This window comes from Arvicola amphibius, chromosome 10, assembly GCF_903992535.2.
Source record: "Arvicola amphibius chromosome 10, mArvAmp1.2, whole genome shotgun sequence".
In the NCBI taxonomy this organism is placed as follows: domain Eukaryota; kingdom Metazoa; phylum Chordata; class Mammalia; order Rodentia; family Cricetidae; genus Arvicola; species Arvicola amphibius.
Window position 1 is genome coordinate 107,722,935 of NC_052056.1, and position 8,375 is coordinate 107,731,309.

Sequence of the window (8,375 nt, forward strand, 5' to 3'; positions counted from 1 at the left end):
GATGGCAATATGGCTCAGGGGGGTAAAGGTGCTTGCTGTAGAAGCCTGGTGACCCATGTTCAATCCCGGGAGCCCCATAATCGAAAGGAAAGCACCAACTCTACAGGGCTGTCCTCTACCCGGCACGCATGTACCCTGGCACAGGCACCCTTCCTACCCACGCAGGAGCCATCTTTAAAGGGAAGGGCTGAGAAAGATGACTCAGAGGGTGAAATCATGCACTGTGCAGACACAAGGCCCTGAGTTCAACTTCCCAGGACTTACATCAAACTACCACAGCTGTAACCACAGCCTAAGGTGACATGGCAGTCAGAGTCTGGCATCCGTAGCAGGTGAATGACAGAGACCCTGTGTCAGGGTAGAAAGGTGGAACCTGAGGTTGTCTTTTGGTCATAGCCTGTGCATACCCCCACCCCATACACATCCCCAAGTAAAAGAAGAGGAAAGCAAGCTGTTTCATCTGCATCTTTCTCTCTCTTTCTCTCTCTCTCTCTCTCTCTCTCTCTTTCTTCTTTCTTTATTTCTTTCTCTTTTTTGCCTTTATAGGAGGAAGTTTGTTTTTTTTTTTTTTTTTTTTTGGTTTTTCGAGACAGGGTTTCTCTGCAGCTTTTTTTTTTTTTTTTTTTTTTTAGAGCCTGTCCTGGAGCTAGCTCTTGTAGACCAGGCTGGCCTCGAACTCAGAGATCCGCCTGCCTCTGCCTCCCGAGTGCTGGGATTAAAGGCGTGCGCCACCACCGCCCGGCTTTATAGGAGGAAGTTTTATTGTTAATTACCTTAATAGTCTCTGAAAGAAAAACTGATTAGCTTAATCCAACATGATTTGCAGTTGGCAAAATCTAGTGAAGCAAGTGTATTCTGATTGCTAAGGATTTCATTTGGGAATACTTAACCACCTAACACTTGGAACATAATCCAGAACAAAGCATCACTCCTCCTTTTCACTTTAATGCAACACCTACCTCCCTTTATTATGGAAATATCTTCATTAAATATGATTCCCTGAGGACAGGTTCCTTGGAGCATATAGCATGAGGTCAGTGCACAAAAAGAAAACTGAAAATAAAACTCTGTATGATAATTTACTAATCTAAAGAAACCAAACCTTCCAATATATTAAAAAATAAATCCAGTTACAAATGCACTACTAAGTCTATGTGAAGAGGTTCTGGTTGAGTAACTGAAAACAGCCAGTTATTCCAAGATACACAAGCAGGAACAGTGTACCTAGCCCAGCAGTGGCGCTCAGAAGCCAAAAGTGTTCTCTCTGCTTTAGGGCACATACAAGAATCCATCTTCATCCTTTCTCTTCTGGTAAAGCTGCCCCATAGTTAGGCTGGACTGTGGGACTGTCTTGTCCGCAAACAGGAAGATCACCTTCTCAGAAGGAAGCTGAATCCTTTTCCTGATGATCCACATGAACTGAGCCACGGTGATGTCAGATGGAACCAAGTACCTCCTTTTGTCAGTGTTAACAATCTGAGTGCCTGAGACCTTTTCCACGATCACCGAATCCGGTCGGGGTACTTCGCTCTGATCTTCGCAGATTCCACGCGTCTATGTTCCAGCGAGTAGTCCTCCTTAAACATCTACTCCATGGCGGTGAGAGGCATTGGGGGGCCGGAGCTGTCGACTTTGGAGAAGCAACCACCACCACAACAACAACGGAGGGGCGACTGCAGTCACTCAGCAGGCGGGACTTCCGCAGTCCTCAGCCTGCTTTCTTATAGAATCCAGGACCACCAGCCCAGGACCAGCACCACCACCATAGACTGGGCCCTCCTCCATTGACCACTAAATGAGACAATGCCTTCCAGCTGGATAGCAAGAGGGCATTTCCTTGGCTGAGGCTCCTTCCTCTGATGACTTTAACTTGTCTTGTGCTTACACATAACCAGCCAGTACAGAAGATATGGGGCGTAATGACAGCCTTATGGGCCTAGAAAGAAACAAGAAGGGCAATGGTAAGAGATGAGTAACTTGCCCTGTTTGCTGCAACAAAATAGCCCATGAGAGCGCCTGAAGGAAAGGGTTAGTTTACTGCTCCGGTAAACTGAGGCACATTAGGACAAAAAAGCAGGAAGTGGCTGGTCACACTGAGTCCAAACCAGGAAGCAAAGAACATGGATGCATGTTGGCAGAGACTGCTCGTTTGTTCCTGGCTGCCCAGACTCAAAATAACCACACAGAAATCTGTATCAGTTGCAATACTGTTTGGCTAATAGCTTGGGCATATTTCTGGCTATCTCTTATATTTTAAATGAACCCATTTCCATTAATCTGTGTATTGCCACATGGCTGTTGCTTACCGGCAAGATTCTGGTGTGTCTGTCTCCTGTGGGCAGCTACTTGGCTTCTCACTGGCTCTGCCTACTCTCTCTCTCTATAACTCTTCCACCCTGGCTACATTCTGTTAAGCTGCTGGCTGAAAGCAGCCTCTTTATTAACCAATAAAAGCAACACATATACAGAAGGAAAAAAATAAATAAATTAAATAAATAAATAAAAAAGAAGTGATGAATAACAAAGGAAGAGATGAAAGGAATGTTATAGGCAAATGCTATGATTTTATGTATGAAAGACTCCAAGAAACTTCTCCAACTGAGATACACTTTCATCAAAAATAAGAGATGTGAAATTGACTAACAAAAGCAGTAGCCCTCATATGTACAAATGAGAAAAGACTTAAATAGAAATCAGGGAAAGGAAACCACATCTTTTACAATAACCACAGAAAATATTTTGGGGTAATCAAACTAAAAATTGAAAGACCCTTGTCAGACTTTAACGCATTGAAGAAATAAACCGAAAAAGATATCAGAAGATGGAAAAATTTCACATACTCATGGATTTGTCAATTGCTGTAGCAAAAATGAATATCTTATCAAAGTAATGTACTGATTCAGTGAAAATCCCATCAAAATTTTAACAATTCTTGAAGGTCTCAAAAATAAAGTCTTCAGCATCATGTGGAGACAAACAAACAAAAATCTCACAATAGCTTAAACAATCATGAGAAATAAATCTATATATACAGTATATCACCATTCACAATTTTAAAATATTCTGCATTTATATAATAATCAGGTTTTGTACAATAATGGTATGGCTGATCACTGAAACAAATTTACAGATACTAAAATAAGTCCACTCATGTATGACAACTTATTTTGTAAAGGAATCTAGAAAAATACATTTCACAAAACATTGGCATTTAATTCTAGTTAGAATTACCCCAAACTACTTTCTGATTCTTTAGATGCCAAGTTGTTTTCTAAGTGACAGAAAGTGTGTGAATTCTCACATGAATGAAGATGGGGAGGATCTCATGGCTTTTGAGGGAGAAAAGTCATAGTAAGAATATATTTTATGAAAACATCTATTTTCTGTATAAGAAAAAGAGAAAATGTACCTCTGTTAATAAGATCAGTCCTAGTGAATTTACATGATGTCTGAAAATTTATGGATGCCTCCCTTGTGGCATACATGATTCTCTGTGGGCCAGTTAGTAATAACTGTTTCCTGCTCTTCATTTCCTTCTTCCTTTATTAATAATATTCTGTCTTCATTATTTATATTGTTCAATTTGTTCAGTGTAAGGGATTGTGCAGATGAATTACATTCGTTAAAATAATACCATATCAGGAGTGTGATTTTTTTTTGTAGTTGGGTTGTAGACTTTTTCAATTGCTGTGATAAAACTCCAAGATAAAGAGAACATATAGAAGAAAGATCCATTATGATAAATCAGAGGTAGTAGTTGACAAGGGGCTAGAGCTGCCGTGAGAGGTCCCATCTGGAACCAAAACAGGAAGCAGACAGCTCACTGGTGGCAATAGAAGGCATTTAAATTCTCAAAGCCATTATCCAGATACATGTGTTCCAGTAAGTTGATACCTTTTGTACCCTACCCATAAATATCCACCAACTTCAGGCCACATGTTCAGACATCTGATTATATATATGGGGTCATTTCACTCAACTCATCATACTCTTGTTTATTATTCTAAAAATTATGATTGGAATATCTAAGGTAAGATAACTTTATTTCTTCCATTTTTATAATTTACTATATGTTATAAAAGATCATCTACCCATTTGCCTTTAAAAGATTGTTTCATTAGAATAAATGATTTGAAGTTTATTTTTTGTAATATGCCATCTTGCATATGAGTCTAATCTTTATAAAATTATGCCACTTATATATCTGAAAATGTTTCACATATGTGAACTAATAATTATACTTTATCTATCTTCCAGTTTTCTATTTTAATCAAACACAAGATCTGTTTTCACAGGAGAATAGACAAGATTCTATCCAGAAGTTAATATCAGGAATAGATGTAAGTAGTGACTTTAAAAACTTGCATTTAAGGATGTTCTCAAATTATTGGGAAGAGAGAAAAGAGAATGGATTATGTCATGATTAATATAATTTGTATTCACCAACTACCCTGTGTTTACCTGTAAAAAATTTTAATAATCTTTACCTTTCCTTGCAATATTTCACATTAGATCAATTATGTTTTCAGAAAGTTTCTTCAGTAAAAAAAATGTTTTAAAACTTGTTTTTATTCTACAAAGAATTTTGAAAAACCTAAAAATGGAATGACACATATGCTATTAAACATTCACTAAAGTTCCCTCAACTAATAATTTTATTTTGTCACAAACTATTCGATTGAGATACACATGGGGAGTTTTTTCCTCAAATGAGACTGAAAATATATCATAGCATAGCATTTCTAGTTGTGAGAAGCCTTGCACATTTAATGATGTTATTAAAACATTTCCTAGGAGCTCTAGGATGACGAGTTATCACAATCCTCATCTCAAAGGGAGAAATTCCCAAAACATCAAATCACAATATGACTTTACTTATTATTTAAATACATAGAAGAAATTATTTAAATACATAAAAGAGCCAATACATATATGAAAATTGTAAGGAGATTTTTGATTATAACACACACCTTTATTTTTGTCACAGCATGACCAGACACAAGAGAAACATTTTATAAGTAATCAAATTGAACAAAACTACTACATGAAATATGAGAAGGGCTCCAACAGATCTCCATGCCTCACTAGGCTTAAGAGAATTAATCCCAGAGAGGAGATAAAATGTAAAGATTGTGGCAAGTCATTTACCCATCATGCAAAACTTCAAGCTCACCAGAGAATCCATGCTGCTGAGAAACCTTACAGATGTCAGGAATGTGGCAAGTCCTTTACCCAGGATGCAAATCTTCTTAGGCATTACAGAATTCATACTGGTGAGAAACCTTACAGATGTAAAGAATGTGGCAAGTCCTTTACAAGAAAGGCAACTCTTAGAAAGCATCACAAAATTCATGTAATAGATACATTTCATAAAGTTTATTAGCATACCTCACATTAGTTCATTGTACAAATCTTCATACATTGACCAAGATATTACACAGATGCAAATCTTTTAAATAATTTTCAAAGTTTTGTCAATACTTATACAGATATACAGTTCTTACAAATTTAGAAACATTGTGTCCAGATTTGAACTTTACTTTCTTCAGACATTTGTTTTAAACCGAATTTTTGCATTATTATGAGAATATACTATTCAAACATCATTATGATGAATGAGTCAATACTTCTAGTAGAAGAAAATTAAACAGCAACGTTTCTTGACTGTATGTTAAGGGAACATGTTAAAGAGCCAGCCGACGTGAAACTATTTCAGATTTTGATGCCTATTTAATTTCTTGTCATATGGTTGCTTATTTAATGAGATTATATTCTATATAAACATTGTATTCCTGTGATTTTTGGTGATTTTGTATAAATACCAGTTTGCTTTAAACTTCAAGTCTTTTCATTCTGTATCTTTGCAATGAAAAATGTTAAATATTTTGGCCAATTTTTATTTCATTTTTTGTTCTGATATTCTATTTTCTAATGGCAGGGTATTATAAATGTGAGCTCTTCCATGGATCACAGCAACAATGAAAACATGGCATAAAATAGAAGTAGATTTGTCGTGGAATATGTGTACATTGTGTAAAACTGGGTTACTTTGGTTGATGAAATAGGCTGATGATTGGACCACATCTAGGCACAAGGCACAGGCAGAAATTCCTTGCAGAGAGACTAAGGAGGAGGAGGAATTGAGGCATGCAGGTGAGTTGCCAGAAGACAGGAAGGAAGCAGCTTGTGCAATTTGTGGCAAAATGTAGATTAAAAATATGGGTTAATTTAAGTTATTGGACCTAATTGGAAACAATCCTATGTTAAAGCCAAGCATTCAAGTAAGAAGTCTCCCTGTTAATGTTTTGGATCTGGTAGGACAGCAAATGACAATCTACATAGATTATTTTAAACTTTGTAGAATTGTGGTTTATATTGACGTGAGGTTGTTGGATGATACCAATGGGCATGCTAAACTGGAAAGGAAAGCTATAAGGTAACAGCATCAAAAAACTCTATAGTCATTTAGAAAAGCAGGGAGTGGGAGAAGTGGGGCTTCCCCAGAGAAGCGCACATAAACGGATTGTCCAGTAACCAATGGACAGCCCTGACAACATAGAATTGTAACATGGTATGGATTGCTCCCATTGTATTTAGGAATATATGTATATACAAATTTATGTATAAAAATAACAATGCATGAAAAAGGACAAAAACTTGAAGGAGAACAGGGATATGTGGTATATAGGAGAGTTGGAGGTAGGAAACTGAAGGTGCAAAATGTAATTTGTAATGAGTACAAAGGCTCATGTGCTCAAAGGTAGCACCGGGGAAACCAGGAATGCTAAACACACAGGGTTGTCAATTCAATGAAAATATGCATACTCTGTTTTCTACTCTGACAGCTAGGGCTGGCGGTGGATAATAGCCCACACATGTTGTCCTTGTACTCTCTGTGACCAGGCCATACTGAACTCCCAGAAGCAACACTGGACATACTCAATATTCAAAGTGTCAAAATACAGTTAAAATGATACATACTGTTTAATGCCTTGGGAACTGTGAGAAAATCTCTAGGAAGAAAAATGGAGAGGACCTTTTAGTCCAAGTACATTTTGTTCCATGACCTAATCTGGGATGTGATTTTCTGTCTCCTGCAACAAAAAATTTGCATTCAGTTTGTAAGACATGATGATTTTTGTTGGATGTTGGAACATAACTATAGAATCCAATGTAGTGAAAAATATCCTGAATGCTGTGATCACTGGATCTTGACTCTTGAGACAACTCAGAGTCAAATTCCAGAAGCTTGAACCAGCCCAAGCTACTGAGTCCTGTTGTTTAGGATTTCCTTCTTGCCCCATGTGGATTGTTATTCTGCCAGCCCTGCTGTTTGCAGAAACTCCCAGAAAATTATATTATGTCCTAAAAAATTGAAAATCACACAAAAATAAAGAGATTCTCATTATTTGAAAGGTTTACAAACTTCTCTCTAAAAGAAACTTGTCCACTGCATTAATTAGTTTGAATAAATAGCTAGAAAAGTAATGATTATATTTAGCCATGTTCTCCAGTATTTTTGCATTATTCCAAATGATGTTTTTTCTGGTTACCCAGATTCATGTTCTTTCTTTAGCATTGCAATATGTGTTTTTAACAAGTTTTAATTTTTTAATATATATTATTTAAAGAATAATTATATATATAACTATATAACCCTTTATATATAACACTCTATATAACTATCTTTCTATATAACTGTCTATCTATCTCTTCATATATATATATATATATATATATATATATATAGCATCAAAACAATCCCAGTTCCTGCTGCTTTTTAAAGTATAAGAGATCATGCCCCATTGGGCTGGTATCTTAAAGGTCATTGGCTTAAGAAGTGGGAGGAGCTCCTGCAGCACCTTCCCATTTTGTTTAAGTAAGAGAGTTCCAAACCAATATACACTAGGAACTGATATCAAGTATACGATTAGAATTACAATCAGAATAAACAATATTGAGCAAGTTTTTTTTTTTTAGATACTTCAGGGCTTTAATGTTCTTCACGTAGTCAACAGAAAACACTAACAACATATGAACGATGGGGAAAGACCTCAGCAAAGATCTGGAATGTACGCTATTGCCCTGGTCAAACTACAAAACAGCCATGTGAACACAATTCACGGGGATGGGAGGGTAACTGAGTTTTGTTTAACAGCCTAACCGGCAAGCAAACAAGCAACCATTTCTTCTACTTGTGGCCAGGATAAGAAAAGTGAATCGTGGAACTTCTAGATCTTTCTTAGAAAGCGGCTTTAGAAGGGAGTCGGTAAGAGGGTGCAACTGCCCACAGCAGGGGACAGTCATGCACAAAGTCATGGGCTGAACCAACATTAAAAGCATCGACAGAACTGTCTCATTAGACATATAAAGGC

The 8,375-nt window shown here is 36.9% G+C and overlaps 1 pseudogene; it reads right to left on the reverse strand.

The window, feature by feature from the left end:
* Positions 1-1,242: 1,242 nt before the first annotated feature.
* On the reverse strand, positions 1,243-1,595 carry LOC119825715 (annotated as a pseudogene).
* Between the last annotated feature and the right edge of the window lie 6,780 nt (positions 1,596-8,375).